This window comes from Bombina bombina, chromosome 9 (assembly GCF_027579735.1).
Source record: "Bombina bombina isolate aBomBom1 chromosome 9, aBomBom1.pri, whole genome shotgun sequence".
In the NCBI taxonomy this organism is placed as follows: Eukaryota; Metazoa; Chordata; class Amphibia; order Anura; family Bombinatoridae; genus Bombina; species Bombina bombina.
In genome coordinates this window covers 113,961,988-113,986,725 of record NC_069507.1, presented here as the reverse complement: position 1 = coordinate 113,986,725, position 24,738 = coordinate 113,961,988, and positions in this window count along the sequence as shown.

Sequence of the window (24,738 nt, the reverse complement as noted above, 5' to 3'; positions counted from 1 at the left end):
CAGGCTCACCAAAATTGGACAATAGAAGAATGGAAAAATGTTGCCTGCTCTGATGAGTCTTGATTTCAGTTGCGAGATTCCGATCGGAGGGTCAGAATTTGGTGTAAACAACGGGAAACATGGATCCAACCTGCCTTGTATCAACGGTTCAGGCTGGTGATGGTGTTATGGTGTGGGGGATATTTTCTTGGCACACTTTGGGCACCTTAGTACCAATTGAGCATCATTTAAATGCTGTGGCCTACCTGAGTATTGTTGCTGACCATGTCCATTCTTTTATGACTACAGTGTAACCATCTTCTGATGGCTACTTCCAGCAGGATAATGCACCATGTCACAAAGCTGAAATAATCTTAAACTGGTTAAGTTCAATGTACTCCAATGGCCTCCACAGTCACCAGATCTCAATCCATTAGAGCACCTTTGGGATGTGGTGGAACGGGAGATTCACATCATGGATGTGCAGCCGACAAATCTCCAGCAACTACGTGATGCTATCATGTCAATATGGACCAAAATCTTTGAGAAATGTTTCCAACACCTTGTTGAATCTATGCCACAAAGAATTAGGGCAGTTCTGAAAGCACAGGGGGGTCCTACCCGGTACAAGCAAGGTGTACTTAATAAAGTGGCCGGTGAGTGTATATGTATATATATATATATATATATATATATATATATATATATATATATATCCAAAAAGAGATTTTCACACATACATACAAATACACCCACTCACATACATATACAGACACACACAAAAAAACAATCCAGCAATTTATAGGCATAATATAACAATGTTTCTAAGTTTGAATGTTGTGAGGGTTGCTGCACTATTGAATAATCTTGTTCTAAAAAAAGTCTTAAATTATTTGCTTACTTATTTATGAGACTGCTTAGTCAGGGAATATTAGGCAAAAACATCTAGACACTTTTACCAAAATGCAAATAGTCCTTGCACAACAAAGATTGCCTTACCCTTTAAGGGACAGTATACAAACATTTTCATATACCTGCATGTAATAGACAAGATTAAGATGCACAGATACTGATATAAAAATCCGGTATAAAACTGTTTAAAAACTTACTTAGAAGCTCTCAGTTTAGCTCTGTTGAAAAGGTAGCCGGAAAGCCCACTGCAAGTGGCAAATAAGACCCCTCCTTCTTTTGCATATAAAAAGAACATTTACACAAACAGGAGAAAACTGGAGAAGGTAGCTGACGGTAATTCTCATAAAACTTTGGGGCTTGGTTAGGAGTCTGAAAATCAGAGCAATGTTATTTAAAAATAAGCAAAACTATTCTTTTTAAAAAAACAAAAAAAAAAACCAACAACCTTTATTGGCTATATAAATAGATCATCTACAAAACATTTATGGAAAGAAAAAATTAGTGTATAATGTCCCTTTAATAATGTATTATGTTGTAGTGCAGTTTATCACTAAGGAATGATCACATACGCAATTGTGTGCAATGTCTGAATATTCAAAGTTCAATTTAATACATCTTTACTACAAATAATGCTGAAGCAGTAATTTTTCTTTGCTTTGAGAAACCCCTTACATAAAAATAATAATTTTAAAAATGGGACAGTGCAGAAGCCAAAATGGAACAGGTCAGAAAGCCAAAATATTAAACATCAGTTGCAAGCTTTAAATACTCTTCAGAAAAAATATTTTACAGTTGAAAACCTTAAAATAATATAATTTTAGTAACTCCTTCCTATCCAGAATAAATATGAAACAGAAAGGAATGGCTTAGAACGGCCTGGAACTTTTAAGAAGACAAACCTATTAAATTCACCACTTACATAAGCAGAGACACCAACCCACAATTGATCCCATGTGTGAGTATCCTATATGTTATAAAATTAATTTGGTGCAAAAAAATGACACAGTACACCCATTTCCAAGTAGCCACACCTACCTAATTCAACCATTGCAAAATGCTAGGAGGGAGAAAAATAAGGAGTTAAATATCTTACATGGAGTCCACATCCAAGTGCCCATTCTGGTCCAAAAAAGTGCTTTGTGTAAAAAGGGCTCAATACAGCCATTTCCAAGGCAGCCACTCCATCCCAATGTATCCACTCCATAAGGCTAGGGGTAGAGAGAAAAGGAGATACAGACCAGCCATAGAATCCATGTCCAAGTACCCATTACAGTCAAAAAACATTAGCATAAAAAATATCAACTTCCAAAGTTCACCCATTCCACAAGACAAAGAGGTAGAGAGAGAAACAGATTCCCAGATCTGCCATGATATCCATATCCAAGTGTTTGTTCCTGTCAAAAATTCCTCCTTGTGTCTCTCCTTCCTAGGCTTGTGGAACAGGGGAATTTGGTTGTTATGGCTATTCGTGAAATAGCCATTCAAAATAATTTATATTTGGAGTTTTTCAACTCTAAATTGTTATTCTGAAGGGTTTTCTAAAAATTCCCACTCAGCTGGTAAGCCAATGATGAAAAGCATTCATACATATCCATTAGTCACTAGCCATGTTCAACTCAGGAACAGAAGTACATTGCAGCTATGTAGCTTACTTTAACTATGTGTTTAAAACCTTTGGATGGATCAAAGACTTAAATAAGATGTTCTAAAACATTAGAGCTTTTTCTTTTTTTTTTAAAGTGGGAATTAACTTTGCATAATATATGATATGTACTATTTGCTTCATGATAACATGAGCAATAATTTGAAAATGAGTATTAGTAAAATGTATGAAGTTAACTAGTAGACTTGATTGTAATGTAAATATCCTATATGCATATATTGCCTAGTACAGGAAGCTAATCACTTAGAGGGGCGATTATCTAAACCTTGCAAGGTCAGATGGGGTTCTTCACACTTACCCTTGTAGAGGCTGATATTTTGGAATTATTGTAAAAAAGAGACAGTCCCTGTGAATGGCGAGATGGCTCCTATATAAAGAAATGGAGTTCACTGTAAAGGGACACCGCAAAGTTAGCAAGGTGCACTTTAAAAATTAAATCACGCAGCCAATATATATCACGTTACACTGCTTTCTTCATACAGCATCTTACAATTGCTTATATTTTTATATGCTTGTGTTTTGTTTTTTTTGTATTAATTTTTATTGAGGTTACAACACATAATGTTAAAAGAATTTTAACCATAGCGCTGGAAATATAACTCAAAGCTGCAGTGTATAATTAAGGATTCCCTCACTCCTTACTAACAAAGTACTATAGAAGATTTAACTACACTGATTGCAGTTGATTGCAACCAGGTAATTTAACACTGCTGCGCTATCGCAATAGATTGCTAAATGAGTGCAGCAACCAAAACTGTAGGGGTATTGTAAGAGAGAGATTACCTCTAAAAAGTAATTTTAATGAACTCAAAAATTTAAAATTAAAATGTCTCACATTAATATGTACAACTACAATCATACAAATCACACAAATGCAATGCATAAATAAACATATAAAATAAACATTTAAAATAGATCACAATATACCAGCAAACAAATTCGTATGGCACACTGGTAAAAAGGATAAATGTACAGTCTCTTAGCTTAGAATCGTCCGTATGTTAAATTCTTTCAGTATGCCAGTTTTTGTGTTAAAAGCAAAAAAGACGTCAGGAAAGCTCCGGTTGGGTTAGTGGCCAGCAGAAAGCTAAGTGATAGGGCGAGAAGAAGGATAAACAATCCTTTAAACAATATGAAAGTGCAAAAACATAAGGTGCACACTTTTACTTACACCAGATGTTGATAAGCAGTCACATGGGGCTCCTCTCGAGGGCAAACCGCTTGTCTCAGTGTGTCCTAGGCGTCTTATAGCAATCAGAGGTCCGATACGTATTGCTGTATGATACAGCCTCCAAAGTGCTCAACCCGCCAGACGAAACTCCAAACTGCAAGGCACTCCCTTACGCCAAAGCAGAGACTTCAGGCTACGGAAGCCCACAAAGAACAAAGTACCAAGCAATGCGTTTCGGCTGATTCACAGCCTTTCTCAAGCTTGAGAAAGGCTGTGAATCAGCCGAAACGTGTTGCTTGGTACTTTGTTCTTTGTGGGCTTCCGTAGCCTGAAGTCTCTGCTTTGGCGTTGCTTGGTACTTTGTTCTTTGTGGGCTTCCGTAGCCTGAAGTCTCTGCTTTAGCGTAAGGGAGCGCCTTGCAGTTTGGAGTTTCATCTGGCGGGTTGAGCACTTTGGAGGCTGTATCATACAGCAATACGTATCGGACCTCTGATTGCTATAAGACGCCTAGGACACACTGAGACAAGCGGTTTGCCCTCGAGAGGAGCCCCCTGTGACTGCTTATCAACATCTGGTGTAAGTAAAAGTGTGCACCTTATGTTTTTGCACTTTCATATTGTTTAAAGGATTGTTTATCCTTCTTCTCGCCCTATCACTTAGCTTTCTGCTGGCCACTAACCCAACCGGAGCTTGCCTGACGTCTTTTTTGCTTTTAACACAAAAACTGGCATACTGAAAGACTTTAACATACGGATGATTCTAAGCTAAGAGACTGTACATTTATCCCTTTATCCTTTTTACCAGTGTGCCATACGTATTTGTTTGCTGGTATATTGTGATCTATTTTAAATGTTTATTTTATATGTTTATTTATGCATTGCATTTGTGTGATTTGTATGATTGTAGTTGTACATATTAATGTGAGACATTTTAATTTTTAATTTTTGAGTTCATTAAAATTACTTTTTAGAGGTAATCTCTCTCTTACAATACCCCTACAGTTTTGGTTGCTGCACTCATTTAGCAATCTATTGCGATAGCGCAGCAGTGTTAAATTACCTGGTTGCAATCAACTGCAATCAGTGTAGTTAAATCTTCTATAGTACAACACATAATGTTACAGAAGTAAGACATATTTAGGTGTTTCCTTTCATTTTACATAGTAAACAGACATGTTGGGTGTAAAACATCTTACATAGGTAGTCTCGCCTCTCCTCCGTAGAGGATCAGCGGCACTTCATGTACCTCAAATAGAATTTTATTTTTAAACATAAGGAACAGGAAGTATTAAATAGAAGAAGAAGCATTGAAGCTAGCTTCCAAACAGTCTTTGAGGTAGTCCATTTCTTTAGTGTTTGATGGATAAAGGTGGAACGTCCAACTTGAGCCAAATACAGAAATATATCAAACCGGACCACAGTGTGTATCAACAACCATGTGGAACTTCCTGTGTAGTAACAACAGGAGATGCTCTAGGTAAGTGAAAGGAGAAAGAAGAGAAAGATAAGGAAAAAGAGAAGAAAGAAAAGGGAAAGGGGAGGGTAGGGGGGGAGGGGCGGTAGGTTGGTATTGGTAATTAAGTTCTACTCGTCGTGTTCTGTTGGAACTCGTCCCATGGGGACCAAACGTCAGTGTGTAAGTCTAGTATCCCTCTATTCAGGTAGACAGCCTCCTCCATTGTTCTAATGTAGGATAGGATCTATTTTACTTTTTCAATGGTAGGAGCACTCTGCTGTTTCCAGTGTCGTGCGATAACTAATTTAGTGGACATTAGAAAGTAGATTAGAAGGTGTTTTCTGGGCTTAGGATGTTTAGGTATATTAAGGTGCAGTAGATAAGTTTCAGGGCCCTTATTGATTGGGAGGGAGGGGTGTTTGAAAATACTGAACACTTTGGACCACAATTTGCGAATTTCTGGACAACTCCACCAAATGTGGATATCATCTCCTCTATGGCCACAGCGTCTCCAGCATCTATCCGATGTAGCGGGTGAGCATCTATGAAGTCTATAGGGAACCCAGTGCCATCTTGTAAGCAATTTTTAGTATAGTTCGAATAGGGTAACACAGTGAATTGCCGTCTGGTGTCTGTAATAGCTCTCATCCATATCTCGGTATCAAGTACTATATCGAGGTCTCTCTCCCATGCCAGGAGATTGTGTGTTTTTTGTAGGGTAGGATATTGTAGAAGGCATTGGTAGTGTGTTGTAAGCGGTTTGTATCCCTGAAATCACGAGGTCCAACGGGGTTCCCACGGTGTGTTAGTGCGTGGTGGAGTCTTAAAGAAGTTCCAGCTATGTAACAGGGAATTAAAGCGTAGGACCTCAAAGTGCATTCTCTGTGGGACTGTATACTGCGAAAGTAAGTCTGGGTAAGAGGCCCAAGTATTTGTGACATATAAGTCTTGTATTGTAGTTATGTTTAGAGAGGTCCAACCAGCAGCGTTGGAGTTGGGTAGACCTCTTAGGAGTCCCCGTATACTGTGGATTGGGGAGGGATGCGGGGCAACCATTGATGAGTGACGTAGCTTATGCCACATAGAGAGGCAGTGCTTAATGATTGCGTTAGAGGGGGGAGGGAGGGTTCTGCAGTGTTGGGGTATCCATATCAGATCTGAGAGGAAGACCCCGTGGGGAGCGAGACTTGTTCTATATCATACCATCTGGGGGTTCCCTAGAGGGGCCCCATCCCGAGATGTGTGTAAGTGTGGCTGCCTCATAGTAAAGTCTGAGGTTAGCTAGGCCTAGACCTCCTTTTTCAATAGGGGCGTGAAGTATTCTACTTGCTATGCGAGGACGCGAGTCTGCCCAGACGTACTTGTTTAAAATGGATTGATAGGTGTTGAGGTATGTAGTTGGGATTTTGAGTGGGAGGCATCTATAGAGGTACGTAAGTTTCGGCAGAATCATCATTTTAAATGCAGAAATTCTACCCATCCAAGATACCTCTATATAGCGGGGGAGTGTTACCATTTGTTTAAGGGTCTGTAAGAAGTGATCATAGTTGGTCTCAACCACCTTCTTGAAGTCATGCGAGAGGAAGACACCCAAGTGTCTAATCCCGTTCTGGTTCCACTTAAATTTATATTTAGTCTGTAAAGCATTAAGTTGGGCTGTCGGGAAATGTAGTGGGTAAGCTTCAGTCTTTGTCACATTAAGCTTATAGAAAGAGAGCCGTCCAAATAGGTCAAAAAGCTTCAGGAGATTAGGGAGAGAAGTATGAGTAGTATCCAAAGTCTGTCCGTTATCATTTAGTCTGAAAAAGTCCTGTAAGTCAGTAGCTGTCTGTTGGGTCCAGGGATTTTTTATAAAGTGGTCTGTCAGTCTCCATGACCTCTTGAAACCCTCCACTTGTGGTGAGTTTAGTGGGGCAGTGACCATGTCATGGTCTGACCATGGACATACTAGGATGTTTGCAGTTCTCATTCTATCTAGGGCCCAGGAATCAGCAAAAATGTAGTCTATCCGTGAGTAAGTGTGGTGTGCCATGGAATAAAAGGTATAATCTTTTTCAGTCATATGGAGGCAGCGCCACACATCAAAAAGATTATATCCCATTAGGAGTTTGCGTAATCTCCTGGATGGGAGAGAGACTCCCTATAAGTAGAGATCCCCTCTTAACCTGATATTCTCTTGCTAAAAGATTTGTGAAAAATGTTGCCTGATGGGAGTTGGGAGCATATACGTTAACTAATGTATATAGTACATCATCTAGGTAGCATACTATAATGAGGAACCTGCCTTCTGTATCTCTATCTATGAGAATAGGGGAGTATTTTATGTTGTTTTGTATGAGGATAGCTACCCGTCTTCTTTTTCAAGCAGGAGGCTGTTTCACAAGTAGGGAACAAGGCTGTCTTAATCTTATGTAGGGATGGCTCTGTCCAGTGTGTTTCTTGTATGTAAGCTATATGTGATTTGTGTTTTTTCAGGTATCTTACCAGCAAGCTGCGTTTCATAGGTGTGTTGAGTCCCGTTACATTAAGGGTTGATAATGTTAGTTCCGTCATGGGCTAATCTGGGAAGATCTCACTCTGGTATTGGGTATCCAACCTGCAGGGATAAGAGGGGGGGAGGGGAGGAAGAAAGGAGGGAAGAGAAAGGAAAGTATACAGAAGAAACAAGAAAATATAATGTCACAGTTAACAACCATTATTGAAGTTTGAGTTTGTAATAGTGCGTAAAAGCACTGTTCAAGGTCACCCTGGGGAATCCACAGCTGGGGTCTCAGGGTAGCACGTATGTGAGTGCGCATATCTGCACTTACCAATTATGGGGGGAGCGAAGGGAGGGAGGAAGGAAAGGCCTATAAAAGGGAATTATATTGTGGATCTAACCACTTTTCGGAGTGCAGTGATCAAAAAGACCCCTGCTTACTCATTAAGACCTGGGTTCGTCATTCATTAGAGCAGTCGGGAGGGGGTCTTGGGTCTAATGTGTCATTTAGTGACACTTACCTAGGCGTGGGGAACAGATGTCGGCCACGGGATGGCAGGGAGTCAGCATGAAGTCATTACGGCTGGGGCCAATAATAGGCACCTCAGAATACTAGTCTCAACTGCCACAAACCCGTCTCCACCATACTGGGTATACACCTGTATACTTAAAAGTAGCAGTGCAGATATAGCATCAGACAATCACTAGCTCACAATTTTGAGGACTTGTTGCGTAGGGACCTGTGTTGGGATAGACTATTTCACCATTATCTCTTCGTCTGCAAGAGCATTTAGGGCTACTTTTCAGGGACCTATGTTATCCACTGGTACCTAGTGAAATACGAATTTACACTACAGCAGACTACTTGAGGGAGGTCTGGGGTCTAATGTGTCAAATTCTTAGTTAAGGTCTGGGCATAGGTAATAAACAGTGGGATCAGGGAGGAGAAATGGGCATAACTCGAGGCTCTTTTAATAGTGGGGTAGCTATAGGTCTCTAAAGCTGCCAATCTCGGGTTATCAAGGGGACATCCTCCAAAAATAAGTTGTGAACCTATGGGATTGAGCATGTTAGTGCAAACCTAGCATCAAAATATATAGTATTACCTAGGTTAGATAACATTTAAAGTAGAAACCTTTAAAACAAAACAGTTAACAAGGATCTCAAGATCAACAGAATAACTTGGGCCCATGGAGAGGCACATTACAAAAGATATCATCTTGGACAGTTTCTTATCCAGGGTGTTCCTCCCTGAGTCCCCAGACAAGGAGCAGAGGGGTCATAACAAGAAAGGTTCTACTTCAGGGGGGTCTTTGTGGGATGGAGCTGGTTCGGTCTCCTTGGGAGGGGCTTCCACTCCAGTGCACCCGCTCTCAGTGGAAGCAATCTAGAGGATTAAGTTTCCAGGTCTCTCTCATCTTCAGGAAGTAGTCCCCATCTCTGTAGTAACAGTTGGGCCTCTTCTGGCTTTGATATCGTGTGAAGAAGGCCATCTATGGTGATTAGCAGCTTTACTGGAAATCCCCATCTGTATCTGATACCTTGGGCTCTGAGGATTTTGGTGAAGTCTGAAATAGCATATGAGCTGAGAGATCTGGGACGATTTGAATCTGTTCGAACTTCTCTGGGAGTGTCTTGGACTTTAGGTCTACTGTTAGTAACTGACAGGAAGTATAGCAAGTTAATTGTATATGGATCTTCAACTGCAGATCTAGATGGAATGTTTCACTCAGCACCTGCTTATCATATGTAGATGAGAAGCGTATGGCTTGGAGTGAATTATTATATCTTGAAAAGAACAGAGTGACACAGGTTAAAACCTGGAGCAGTCTCTTACAGAATCAGCTGTTAGAGAAAACAGGAACCCAAGGGGTTAATTAATTCAGGTAGGAGTTTAAATAACAAGGAACCATTCAGTCACTGTTTCACTCTTACCGGAGAGTGGTCTTTAGCTATCCGTTGTAACAGCTGATCTGTCAGATTAGGACAGAAGAGAAATCCTCAGGCAGCGTGTGAACGGTTAGAACTGAGGAGCTGCGCTGATAGTAATTAGTGATCCGGTGAAGCAGGTAGTTTCAGGAGTGAAGAAAGATTTGCACAAGCAATATAAAAGTTCAAAACGATATTCAGAATTAAATCCTGTTGTAACAAAAGGGTAATCCAAAGAGCACAATATGCAGTGTTAGCTCAGCTACTAAACTCATTAACTAAGCACCTGTCTGCCCTCAGGAAATGGTTTAAGTAAGGTAAAAAAGGTGTGGCTTCATAGTTAAGGTGGAATTACAGAATTCTCAGATGTCAGACAGTTAAGGTGGAGAGATGAGTTCTGACATGACCCCCCCTTCAGGCAAGCCTTCCCAAGGCTTGCAGCCTGGGGCGATCAGGGTTCCTCCTGTGGAACTGAGCAACAAGTCTTGGAGCATTCACGTGAGATGATGGTTCCCAGGTATCCTCATCTGGTGGATAACCCTTCCATCGGACAAGGTACTGGAGTTCACCTTTAGTAATCCGAGAATCAAGTAATTCTTTCACTTCGTATTCTTCTGCATCCAGAATCGGTGGCTTGGGTGGTAAAATCTGTGTGCCAGAGGAGGAAGCTGGTTTGATCAGAGAAACGTGGAAAGTGGAGTGGATGGCCAGAGAGGGAGGTAATTGAAGTGCTACTGCATTTTGATTGATGATTCGTATAATCTAAAACGGGCCTATGAACAGACTGGCTAATTTTTTGCTTGGGATTTGCAATCTCAAATTTTTGGTCGAAAGCCATACCCAGTCACCGACTATGTATTGAGGTGATGGTCTTCTTCTTAGATCATAATATTTTTTCTGGGCGTTTTGAGCAGATTGCAAATGTTTTTGGAGTAATTGCAAATTTTGTGTCATCCTATCAGCTATATCATCAATTTTGGGACTTGGAGAACTGGTGGTTGTGAGAAAGGACATTTTTGGATGGAACCCATAGTTGGCGTAGAAGGGAGTCATTCGAGATGAAGAGTTGAGTGTGTTGTTGTATGCAAACTCAGCGGTTGATAAATAATTCATCCAGTCTTCTTGGTGGAATGCACAATAGGATCTAATGTACTGTTCTAGCCATTGATTCAGACGCTCTGTTTGGCCGTTCGTCTGTGGGTGATAAGCTGTGGTGTACCTATGGTTTATTTGTAGTTTCTGACATAGATTCCTCCAAAACCTGGAGGTAAACTGAGTCCCCCTGTCGGTGGTCAGAATGGTTGGTATGCCATGAAGTTTCAGAACATTATCTATAAATAACTGGGCTGTTTCTGCGGAGGTTGGAAGTTTCCGATATGGGATGAAATGGGCCATTTTTGTCATCAAATCAACAACTACCAATATCATGTTCATTCCAAGTGAGAGAGGCAAATCGACGATAAAATCCATGCCCAGGTGGGTCCATGGTTTATCAGGAACTTGTATAGGCATTAATAACCCGTATGGGGGTCTTCTTTCTGATTTCGATGTGGTACAAATTGTACAATCTTGTATGTATTCCTTGATCCTCATGTTCATCTTAGGCCACCAATAGTTCCTTGCTATCAAATCCTTCGTCCTGGAAATTCCTGGATGGCCAGAAAGAGGAGAGTCGTGGTGTTCCTTGATTAACTCCTGTCTTAGAGTCTGGGGTACATAAATCTTGTCTTTGATGTATCCTATACCATCTGAAGCGGTATGGAGTTGTGATGGAGTATCCAAGTCTTGGACCAAAGCCTCTTTGAGTTTAGAGGCGAAAGTTGAGGTGATACCAATGTATCTATCATGTGGTATGATTTCCTTTAGATTGTGGTCATTTAGTGGCTTTGGGTCCTTCCGGGATAAGGCGTCAGCCTTACCATTCCTTGAAGCGGGTCTGTATATGATCTGAAAATGGAATCTGCTGAAATATAGACTCCAGCAAACCTGTCTGGCAGAGAGTGTCTTGTTCCTTTGGAGAAATTCCAGATTTTTATGATCTGTATATACTATTATGGGTAATCGTGTTCCTTCTAAAAGATGTCTCCAATGCTCAAATGATCTTTTAATGGATAACAACTCTTTCTCTCCTATTGGGTAGTTGATCTCCGGAGGAGACATAACTTTAGAATAAAATGCTACTGGATGAAGAGGATGATTCAAGTCTTCTCTCTGGGATAAAACTGAACCTAAAGCGTAATCTGAAGAATCCACTTCTAAAAAGTATTGCAACTCCGGATTTGGATGTCGGAGTATCGGAGCAGAGGTGAACGCAGTTTTCAATGTGAGAAAGGCTTGAGCCGCTGATGGATTCCACAAAAAGGGTGTTGTGCAGCCCGTAAGGGCAGTTAGGGGTTTAGCGATAGCGGAATAACCTTTGATAAAATATAATAGTTACTAAACACGAGGAAGCGTTGGCCAATCTTTTACCGCTTCCACCTTGTTATCCTGCATCTGTATTCCCTCTGGGGATATATCATATCCCAAAAAGGAGATCTTTTCTGTATGGAAAAGGCATTTTTCTGCCTTGGCATACAATCGATGTATTTGTAATCTTGATAATACCCATGTGACGTGTTTAATGTGATCCTCCAAGTTTTGGGAGTATATTAAAATGTCATCGAGATAAACTATCACACATATGTCAAGAAGATCCCTGAAAACATCATTGACAAAATGCTGGAACGTTGCCGGAGCGTTACACAGACCAAAAGGCATTACCAAATACTCATATAACCCATATCTCGTTCTAAATGCTGTCAACCACTCATCTCCCTCTCTTATGCGTATGAGGTTGTAAGCCCCCCTGAGATCGAGCTTTGTGTAGATCTTAGCTTGATGTAAACGCTCTATAAGTTCGGGGATTAGGGGGAGAGGGTAACGATTCTTCACAGTAATTTTATTAAGCTCCCTATAGTCAATAATTGGCCTGAAAGTCTGATCCTTGTTCGTCACAAAGAACATGCCGGCTCCGGCAGGGGAGACAGAAGGTCTGATAAACCCCTTCTTTAAATTATCATCAAGATAGGACTTTATGTTGAAATTATTTTTATTAGTTTTTATGTCTTATAACAATAAAAGCAAAATAAAATAAAATAAAGTGAAATACATGTGTCGCTCAATTTTCTTCACATATTCAATGTGTTCTAATTTACAGATTCAAATGAAAACGGTTTCCATCATCAGTTATACAATTAGTAAAATCAAACTTTGTAGATGCACTTTTCTAAATACTTATCATATTTCTGGAACATTATAAACAGTTGTATTTTTGTGACAATCACTGTAGAGGTTCTCAGTGAATCTCAGCGGTTCATAGCGAGGGTCCCGGCTCATTTATTAGGTCTCAGTATTTAAAGCAGAAGCGTTATTCTGATTGGCCTTCCTTTTTGCCTCATGATGCATTATGAAGGGTTCCCATCTTGCTAAAAATCTTTCTTTGTCATTGAGGGATTCAGCTGCTGCACTTGCCATATTATAATGATATTCTAATTTATTATAAATAAAGGATGAGTCAGGTGGGGTGGATTTCCAGAACTGAGCTATGCTAAGTCTAACTATCGTGCAGACCATCATGGCTAGTTTAAGGTGTGTCTTTGGTATGCCAGGGATTGGGAAGTGGAGTAGAGCCTGCTCTAATGTTATTGTTATTTGTTTTTGAAGAATTTCACTAAGTAGTTTAAAGGTGTAGTCCCATATTTTTTTAATTCGCTCGCACTCCCACCACATATGTATATACGATCCTCTTTCCCCACATCCTCTATAGCAAGAATGCGATAGTGCATCTCTCGCACCATGCGATCTTGTTGGGTGGAGGTACCACCTGAACGCAACCTTTATATAATTTTCTTTAAGTAAGGCATTTGGTGTAAAGGACAATCCATTTGAGAGGTTTGTATACCATGTTTTGATTGGCCAGTTTTTACCTATATCTTGTTCCCATCTAGTAATAGTTAGTGATTTCTCTGAATTTCCTGGGGAGTTAAAAATGGAATAGAGGGATGAGATCACTCCTGGTATATGAGAGGCAGTAAGGCATAGTGTTTCTAATGTTGTGTTTGGGAGGGGTTGTGAATTACCTAATATTTCATTTGCTCTAGACCTCAATTGTAAATAATGATACCATATATTTTTGTCGTTGATGTCCATATTTTGGTATTGTGTAAAGGTCATTATTTTATCTGCTAGAAGTATGTCTGCAATTCTATAGAGTCCTTTATTGGACCATTTCTGTTGTACTGTTAAATCGACTGAAGTATCAAATGTTACTAGTGGGGTTAGTGTTGATCTTTCTCTAGTGAGTATGTATTTAGCGTTTAGGGATTTCTATATATGGATAGTATGTTCAATCGCAATAAACTTGCCGTTCTGCTTGTGTTTTGTGAGATATGGGGGCCAGAGTAATCTGGGTAGGAAATCAGTCTCGATGAGATTCGATTCAAGACGAGTCCATTGCTTCTTATTATTCTCTCTAAACCAATGTATAGTCTGCGCCATCCTAGCAGCGTGATAGTATGAAATTAAGTTGGGCACCCCTACTCCCCCTTCGCTTCTATTTGTACACATAACTTTTTTATTGATTCGTGCTTTTTTTCCTTGCCATATGAATCTCAGTAAGTCCCTTTGCAGTTTGTGTAATTCAGAGAGTGGAACTGAGATGGGTAGAGCTCTAAACAGGTACAGTAATTTGGGTAATAGGGTCATTTTAGTGGAGATGATCCTGCCGTATAGAGAGATTTTAAGTTTAACCCATTTACTGATTAGATCCCTAATGTGTTTAAACATTGGTGTATAATTAGTGTGATAAAGAGCGTGTATGTTTGCTGGGAGATTAATGCCTAAGTATCTAATGGATTTCTTAGCCCATTTAAATGTAAAATTGAGTTCTAGCAGTTTTTTAGTGTGTTGTGGGAGTTTAATACTTAAGGCCTCACACTTGTCCTCGTTTATCTTGTAGCCTGAGAGGTTACTAAATTGGTGTAGTATTTGATACAGAGGGGGAAGAGATAGCATTGGCTTGGTTAGGGACAGGATGATATCGTCCGCGAATAGGGACAGTTTGTGCTCTATTACTCCATCATTTATGCCCGCTATATTTTGATCATCTCTTATTTTAATTGCCAGCGGCTCAATACAGAGCGCGAACAGTAAGGGAGAGAGCGGGCAGCCCTGGCGAGTACCGTTTTTAATGCTTATTGCCTTAGACTGATAGCCCGATAATTTTACGAAAGCTGTTGGGGATGAGTATAAATTAGTAATCGCATCTAGAAATGTACCCCGAATCCCTATTTTCCTAAGGACAGCGAACATATATTGCCAATTAACCCTGTCGAACGCCTTCTCTGCATCCAGAGCCAGAAACAGAGAAGGCGTTCCCCCAACAGAGGCAGCATTGATCAAATCTATCACTTTGCGGGTGTTGTCCGGTGCCTCTCTTCCAGAGACAAACCCCACCTGGTCTATGTGTATTAAATCAGTAAGTATAGGATTCAATTGATTTGCCAATATTTTAGTGAATAGTTTTATATCCTGGTTTATTAATGATATAGGTCTATAGTTTTGGCAGTGCTGCTTATTTTTACCGGGTTTTGGAATTACTGCAATTCTGGCTGCTAACATCTCTGGGGGAATTACCTTGTTTTGTAGTATCGAATTGAATACTTTTACTAGTTGAGGTATTAAAATTGGTTGTAATAATTTATAAAATATCCCCGAATATCCATCTGGTCCTGGGGCCTTTGAATTTTTAAGAGTTTTTATACCTAATTTGACTTCTTCATTTGTGATTGGCTTATTTAGGGATTCCCTATCCTGCTCAGTTATAGATGGTAAGGAGCTGTTTTCTAAAAATGTATCTAATTCTATTGTTTTGTCTGTATCTCCTCTGTTGTGTGGTAGATTGTATAGTTTGTGGTAGTATTCAGCAAACGTGTTAGCTATTGCTAAGGGATCATTAGTCATTTTATTGTCTGGTAGTTTTAATTGAGGTACTGTGGTGATCCTAGTGATTTCTTTCAGTTTATTGGCCAACATTCTATCGGGTTTATTGCCATAAATATAGTATTGTGTGTCAATCATTTTAATTGTCCTAATAGCATCTTTGTTCAGGAGCTGGTCTAACTTATCGTTTTTGGTTTTTAATTGTTTTGTTAGCTCTTTAGTGGGTTTATCTAGACTTTTAGCTCTTAAGAGGTTAATTTCTGACTTTAGTTGCTCTATTTGGGTGTTTATGAGTTTACGTTGCTTGCTAGCCTCTGTGATCAATAGACCTCTAGCGTAGGCTTTTAATGCCCCCCATTCATATATTGGATTTGAGGTGGTGTCGTTATTTAGTGTAATAAATTCCTGTATTTGCTGTTGGAGTGAGTTCAGTATTAAACTATCCTGTAATAAGTGAGAGTTAAGTGTCCATGCTTTTGTTCTATTTGGGTTGATTACGCCTGAAAGTGTGATTTCTACCATAGCATGGTCTGACCAGGCACAATTTAATATTGAGGTATTGACTAGTAAAGGTACCATGATCTGACTTATGAAAATGTAGTCAATTCTGGAGTGTGATTTATGAACTGGGGAGTAATATGTGTAATCTCTGGCTGTACTGTTAAGTGTTCGCCAGCTGTCTGTCAGGTTGTGGTCAAGGGTAAAGTCTCTTAGGACTCTGTGGGATGCTCTATTTGTTGTTTGTTGTGAGGTGGTTACTGGTGATCTATCTACATTGTTGTCCATAGTGGTATTGAAGTCCCCCCCATAATTGTTTTATACCTCTTCCATAGTGTAAGTTGTTTACTTAGTCTGGATAGAAATACAGATTGATGTTCGTTAGGGGCGTACACATTGACTAACAGTACCGGGGTGTCTTGTATAAGGCCTTTTACAATTAAGAATCTACCTTCTTTATCACTAATGACTGATTCTTCTTTAAAGTTTAATGAGGTGTGGAGAAGGATCGTAACTCCACATTTTTTGTTTGGGTTAATTGAATGATATTGACTAGGGTATGTTTTATCCCAATATTTGGGAGTGTATGCTCTGGTAAAGTGTGTTTCCTGTAGCATCACTATTTGTGCTTTCAGGGATTTATATTCATTAATAGCCTTTCTGCGTTTTATGTCAGAGTTTAGTCCTCTGACGTTATGAGATATTATTTTAATTGACATAATAGTGTGATGAGTACATCTTTAGCGTTTCCTTACCTTCAGTTACAATATATACATCGTAGTGTATCCTTGTACTCTTAAACTGTTGTGTTTTCCTACCCCCTGAAGAGCCGGGACCCTCGTCAAAATGTCGCAAGACATCGTACCCTACGGTGATTCCTTCAATATATCTTAGTGGGAGATAAAAATATGTATTGAGAACAAGCTGAGAATAAGATACATAGACAGAGACCATACAATAATGAGAGCTTCAACAGTGATCTCGATCTGTAGTGTAGAGCAGTTTTGATAGACACATGTAATAAAAACAAAAAACTGTAGATGTTCATGATTCAAACTTAAACGTATATAATAGGGGAACGAATTATGGCATGCAATCAATGTGGACAATAAGCATGTGCAGTTCTAACTGTAGAAAGGAAGGATAAACCTAGCAAATAATGTTATGGGAATATGAAGGTAAGGGGTGGCGGGGTGGGGAAGGGGGAAAGGGGGGAAAAGGGAAGGGAAGAGATATAGGGGAGGGGACCCGAGATATATTTCAATTACTCAATTCACATAAATTAAACTTTAATGCAGCAATAGAAGTGCAACTCTTAGAAATTAGAGACCTCCAATGAAACTAGTCGGAGGGCTCCAAGTATAGCTAGAAACTGTATAAAGTTAGTCTCTGGAACTTAACATGGTAAACTGTTAATTCAAGAATTCTTCAAAGAGTTTTTGGGAGCTTTGCAGCTTTGACAGATGCAATTACCAGTGTTGTTACCTCCCTTCAATCCAGATCATCCTCTTCAATTGAGGATTCTGATTCTATGGGGTCATCTGGTGTAGGTTTTCTTTTCTTGTTCTTTGTCGAGTCTCGGACAGGCGTCCATTCTCTGTGAAAATTTTTCTTAGGTGTCTTGCTAGGCTGTGGTGGACTGGATTCTTCAGATGGGATTTTGAGTTTGTTCAGCAGTGTAAAGCCTTCTTCTTTGGTAGTGCAGCTGTACATGGTGTTCTGAATCGAGAAGACTAATTTGAATGGGAAGTTCCATCTGTATCTGACGTGAGCTGCGTTGAGAGCTGTAGTTATGGGTTTTAGATCTCTTCTTTTCCGGAGAGTAATGGGGGCTAAATCAGTGTAGATTTGAATATTATGTCCATCATATGTGATAGTCTGGCTATTCCTAGCGGCTTTCATGATGAGTTCTTTAACGTGGAAGTAGTGCAGTTTAGTTATAATATCCCTAGAGGTGGATTGCTGTGGTTTCGTTAGTGCCCTGTGCACACGATCCATAAGTAACATTCCTACTTCGACTTCAGGGACAAGTTGATGGAAAAGGTCCGTTATTGTTTCATCTAGGTTCTTATATGTTTCAGGAAGGTTTCTGATGCGGATATTTGATCTGCGTGATCTATTTTCAAGATCTTCGATGTGATCTTCTAATTTAGTTATGTAAGTTGAGTTTTCTTGTATAGAGTGACGTAATTGAGGAATTTCCACAACCATGTTATCTAGTTTGTCTTCTAGTTCGGCCGTGCGGCCTCCAATTTCTCTAATATCCAGCCTCAATTCTGAAATAGAAGACTTTAACTCCTCCTGAAATAGAGATTTTATCTGGGTCAAGAGTTCTTTATTGGTTATCGATGAGTTAGGTTGATCGGGGTCTGTTTGTGGGTTTTTTGCAGGGCTGGAATTTTGAGAAATAAGGCTTTTATCTGAAGCTTTTTGTTTTGCTTGAGATTTAGATAAGCATTCCTTAACTGTCTGTGTTTTATTCTTCATCTTGTTACCACTTGTTTTAGATATCCTAAACTTTAGAAGTTGTTTGCTTTATGACTGTAGTTCTAATTCAGGAAAGTCAGTCGATATTATATGGCTTAGATAATATACTCGGGATCTAGGGATTATTTAGTGATACACCATTAATTAGAACTGTCCATGCTTGCTAGTGAAAAATATTGTTAGTCACATTGATTATTCATCGTGCTTTATCCTGCCATTTATTTCCCCATTTTGCGTGGCACATTACATTTCTCTTCTTGTCTTGTTGAGGGAGAGTTATATAGAATTTCTGAGGAGTCTTGTGGGACCCTGCAGTTCCTGTTCCTCCGTTAGACTACTGAGCCCCTTGATTCTAGCCCCCTGTATCTTCCTGTTTTCAGGTTAGACCCCTCTAAAACAGGGCAGGCAGCCTGGATGGTATAAACGCGGAGGGCCGAAAAGGAAAGGAAATCTGCAGTCTTAGTTTATTATTTTTTAAATTTCTCTGCCATTAGTAGTGGGTCTGTCCTATCTGAAGCACTGCTGTCAATTTATCCCACTCTGTAATTGATCAATTTGGGTGTATGTGGAGAGGGGTCCCTCTTAGCTTTTTTGTGATCCCAGTGTAGCAATCTATGGAGGGGAATAAGGATGCAAGATGGCGCTTTTTCCCGCCTTTCAATTTGACAGTCTATAGTTCTGCTATTCAGTGAGAAGGGCAGAAAAGTATCCCCAAAGTTATCGTACCAGCTCTCTGTGAGCCTAACTGTTAAATGTACCAGTCTATGTAACGTGGATTGAGTGTCTCTCACCTGAAGTCTTCGCAGGGCTGAGTTCCCCTGCTATGCTGCATGAAGCGCGTCTCTCTTGTCAAGATAGGACTTTAAATGACTTAATTCGGGCTGGCTCAATGGGTATAGATGTCCATATGGGACACTAGATCCCGGTATTAAATCAATGGGACAATCGTAACTCCGATGCGGAGGTAAGCTCTCAGCCTCTCTTTTGCTGAAGACTTCTGCGTATTCAGCATAAATCCTAGGGATAACTGTAGTTTCTTCTGCACAATGTAGAGTATGTATGTCATTATAACACAACTTACGGCAATGTGTGGAATCTAATGTGAGTTTTAATGTTTTCCACTCTATGTTAGGCTCGTGTAGTCTTATCCACTGCATACCTAAAACTACGGGAAAGAGTGGGGAAGGAAGTACATCAAATCGTAAATACTCATGATGATTGTCCTGAGTAATGACTAATAGAGGGATTGTGTGATGGGTGATAGGACCGCTTGATATGTAAGACCCATCAACTACTCTGATAGACACAGGAACAGACTTTTTTTCAAGTGGGATTTTATTAACATTCACATACTCCAAATCAATATAAGCCCCATAAGCCCCAGTGTCAATTATAGCCTCTGTAGTCGAACGCTTACGGTCCCACTGCAAAGAGAGAGAGATGGTACAGTAAACTGGGTTATATTGAATATGAGGCATAGTATTGGTCATAATGTACTTACTCTTTTTATTTCTCTGCAGAACAGGGCAGTCTTTAACAGTGTGTGCTGGATTAGCACAATACAGACACAGAGCCTGGGCCTTCCTTCTTTGCTTCTCCTCCAAAGATAAAGGACCCCTTAACATGCCTATCTCCATCGGTTCTTGAGGGGCAGCAGCACTGCTGAGGGATTGGTTAGGTGCAGAGGTTCTTTTATACGTAGGTTCTGAGGAGTGGCGTTCGCTCTTTCTCTCCCGTAGTCTCCGGTCTATTTGAATGGACAGTCTCATCAACCCTTCCAGGCTGTCAGGAAGTTCCACTCGAGCTAACTCATCTTTTACTTGATCAGAGAGACCTAACCTAAACTGATTTTTTAGGGCTATGTGATTCCATTGGGAATCTGTAGCAAACTGCTTAAAATCAGTTATATATAATTCAACTGATCTGTTGCCCTGTTTCAAAGCCCTCATCTTTGTTTCTGCAGTTAACTGTGAGTTGGTGTCCAGATATAACTCATCCATGGCAATCAGAAAATCATTTAAGGAGTTGATGATAGGGTTGTTGTTTTCATAAAATGAATCTGCCCAAATTCTTGGCTCCCCTCTGAGGTAAGATATTACCGTGAGCACCTTTATTTTATCATTCTGGTAGGTCTTTGGCTTTAAAGTGAACATAAGTAGACAGGCATTCCTGAACTGTCTATACATACGTCTGTCCCCTGAAAATAAATCAGGAGGGGATATCTGTGGTTCTGGGCATGCATCAGGTGGTACCACTTTAGCAGATAGGGAGTCCTTGATGACCTTCCTTAACGTTTCATTTTCAACTTGAAGATTACTTAGAGCCTGACCGAGTTGGTCTACCCTCTGAGATAAGCCATAAACAACTTGAGGTAGATCCGCTGGATCCATTATTTGGGCTTAGTTAATCTGTTAGTAACTGACAGGAAGTATAGCAAGTTAATTGTATATGGATCTTCAACTGCAGATCTAGATGGAATGTTTCACTCAGCACCTGCTTATCATATGTAGATGAGAAGCGTATGGCTTGGAGTGAATTATTATATCTTGAAAAGAACAGAGTGACACAGGTTAAAACCTGGAGCAGTCTCTTACAGAATCAGCTGTTAGAGAAAACAGGAACCCAAGGGGTTAATTAATTCAGGTAGGAGTTTAAATAACAAGGAACCATTCAGTTACTGTTTCACTCTTACCGGAGAGTGGTCTTTAGCTATCCGTTTTTAACAGCTTATCTGTCAGATTAGGACAGAAGAGAAATCCTCAGGCAGCGTGTGAACGGTTAGAACTGAGGAGCTGCGCTGATAGTAATTAGTGATCCGGTGAAGCAGGTAGTTTCAGGAGTGAAGAAAGATTTGCACAAGCAATATAAAAGTTCAAAACGATATTCAGAATTAAATCCTGTTGTAACAAAAGGGTAATCCAAAGAGCACAATATGCAGTGTTAGCTCAGCTACTAAACTCATTAACTAAGCACCTGTCTGCCCTCAGGAAATGGTTTAAGTAAGGTAAAAAAGGTGCGGCTTCATAGTTAAGGTGGAATTAATGGAATTACAGAATTCTCAGATGTCAGACAGTTAAGGTGGAGAGATGAGTTCTGACATCTACATTGACAAGGTGGTTCTTGAAGATAAAGTAGTGGAGCCTCGTGACTACATCTCTCAGCTTATCTGTCAAGAGGGAGCGGGGATGGGCTACTCTGTGGGCCCTATCCATCAGAAGGTCAGAATCCTTAGCTTCTGGGACCATCTCCCTGAAGAGTTCTTTGAGGTAGCCCTCCAGGTCCTGAGGGGAGACTGATTCTGGCACTCCCCTAATCCGTAGGTTATTCCTCCGAGACCTGTCCTCCAAGTCCACAAGCTTGGCCTCCAGTGAGGAGATCTGAATGGCTAAGTTCTCTGAGTAGGATAGGAGATTAGTGTGATCTATGATGAGATCCTCCCGTTTCCGCACCAAGGCATGGGACTTGTCAAATTTCTTAGTCATAGAATCGTGGTGTCCCGCCAATAAAGATTTGATGGTATCTATTAGAGTTGTGGAGTCACTAGCCGGTTATTATTGCGGGTATTACCTAGGGCAGGTCCTAAGAGGGCCTCATATTGAGTATTAGTATCTAAGAGATCCTCGTCTGAAGCCTCATGTTGGGCTGCCGAGGTCGAGTGGAAGTGGTCTAGGACAGTCTTCTTTTGGGAGTTGTGTGGCTTAGATTTCCTTCTCTGATTCTGGGACATGATGTTCAAAGTCCTTCTAGCCTAATATGGCATAGTGTAGAGAGGTTCGCTCCAGGAGGGACCTATTGAGAATAGTTTCTCCAGAGTTGGTGAGGGGAGCCCACTCTCCAAGGGGATTGTCTCCTATCGACGAAGTCAGGCAGGGTATCTGGGATATGACCCACCTGGTGGCCAGGTGGGAAATGGAGGAGGGTGGGCTGATGCAGGGATCATATCAGTGGTCAGTAGATAGACGAGATACAGAGTTCCTGAGGACGGGTGGTCCCCTGTGGTATAGCGGATTGTCTCTTGAGGAGGGATCCTCTTAGTAGGTCTCAGGGATGTAGTGGTGTGGGAGGGCTTTGATGTATGGGGCCCTTTTTATCTTTGGCAGGCACTGTGTTATGTAATCTGTAGTGGATTTCTTGTTTAGGAGAAAGAGTTATACAACCTCATTAGGGTAACGGCCCATATGTAATTGCCAGTCCTTTTATTTTTATAGCTCTATGGGGCCTCCTGCAAGTATCCACTGCCTCAGCACCGCAGCCTCTTGGGTAGTGTTAGTGCAATCCTCCCTCGGTATAGGCATAGAGTATAAGTGAGTTTCTGTCTCGCTTATAGCGGTTAGGGGAGATTCTCTTGTTATAGCAGTGGGTAACCTTGTAATCTTTACGCTTAGGCTTTAAAATGAAGCTCTAGTGGGTATACCAGTGGTGAGTGGTTTATTAGTATAATTATAATGAGGCTTGGGTCAGCCCCTCTAATTTCTCACTGTCAGGGTTTTTTCCCTGTTTTGTTTGCCATGTGCTGCTGGCAGCCATTTTACTCACCTCTCTTGCTGACTCTGGTGCATACTGTGTGATGCTGCTCATTTCCTGCATTTCCTTTTATGGCCAGACTGGTGTACATCATCCGTGTGAGACAGGATGCAGTCTCAGAATTGTGATGTCATCACTTATTATTTAAAGGGCCTCTGTTCAGTATGCTTTGCCCTTGCGTTGTCTCAGACCTGTTTGTGAGAGCTCCTGTGTTTACCTGGCTGTCTGACGTCCCTCCTGGTTCCTGATCCCTGGCATCTTGTTCCTGACTCTGTTGTTCTCCTTATTCCTGATTCCGGCTCATCTGACTACTCGCTTTGGCTCCTGACTCGGCTCGTCTGACTACCAGCTCTGGTTTTGATTCCTGACTTGTTATTTGACTTGTGGATTTTTTTTATTATTTTTTGCTACTAATAAAGGTGTGATTATTTTTGCACTTCTCGTCTCAGTCTGATTCCTGGCATCCTGACATTGCACAAGGGTCATGAATCCTGATGGTGCTAATAATCCACCTTTACCTGCCATAATTTCCAGGATGGATGAACGGGATCACCGCTTGGATCAATTTGCACAAGCCCTGCAAACCCTGCTGACTTGCACTGCACATTTGGACCAAAGTATCCCGCAAGTTATGGCTGCTCCTGTTTCCGCTGCTGCACCTAGTCCTACCAGGAGCATGTCCAGTTCTGCACCTCTACCTCAGCGATATTGAGGCGATCCTAATCAGTGCAGAGGGTTTTGAACCAGGTGGGCATTTACTTTGAGATGTTACCTCAGGCGTTTCCCTCAGACAGAGCTAAGGTGGGATATCTCATCTTGTTACTCTCTGACAAAGCTCTTGCATGGGCTAATCCCTTGTGGGAGACTAATAAACCTGTGATTTCAAATTACCCTGAACTTGTGGCCTCCTTTCGAAGGGTATTTGATGTTCCGGCTCACTCCTCCTCTGCTGTTAAATGACTCATGTCCATTCAGCATGGTACAAGATCTGTTGCTCAGTATGCCATTGAGTTCCGTATGCTTGCCGCAGCGGTAGGTTGGAACAATGAAGCCCTTGTTGCCGCCTTCTTTCATGGGCTCTCTGATGCGATTAAAGACGAAGTTGCTGCCAAAGATTTACCAGAGGATCTCGAGGCATTGGTGTCTTTTTTGATCCTAATTGACATCAGACTCAGAGAGAGGCACTCTTTCAAGGATCGCTTGCGGAAGCCTCCTTTTCCGTTGTCTGCTACGTGTTCGTTCCCACCCATGCCTCCCTCTCCTCCCATGCCTCCTGGTCCCGAGTTACCAGGTACTGCTGAGCCGATGCAGTTGGGATTCACGCGTCTCTCCGCAGGGGAGAGGGCCTTTAGGAGGAGGGAGGGGCTCTGCCTCTATTGTGGGTTACAGGGCCACCTTTTGAAGTCTTGTCCTACACGGCCGGGAAACGCTTACACCTAAGGTCCTGTCGGGGGCAGACCTTGAGAGGTTTATCCTCGTCCCTGGAACCGCTAAAGGAGAAACTTTGGTCACAGTTGTCCTTTCCTGGGTGGACTCCTCCATAGTCACCCAGGCTCTTGTTGACTCCGGTGCTGCGGGCTACTTCATTGACAGTGCTTTTGTATCAAAGCACTCCATTTCTGTTTTGCCTCGGTCCATTCCGCTTGCTATTGAGGCCATTAA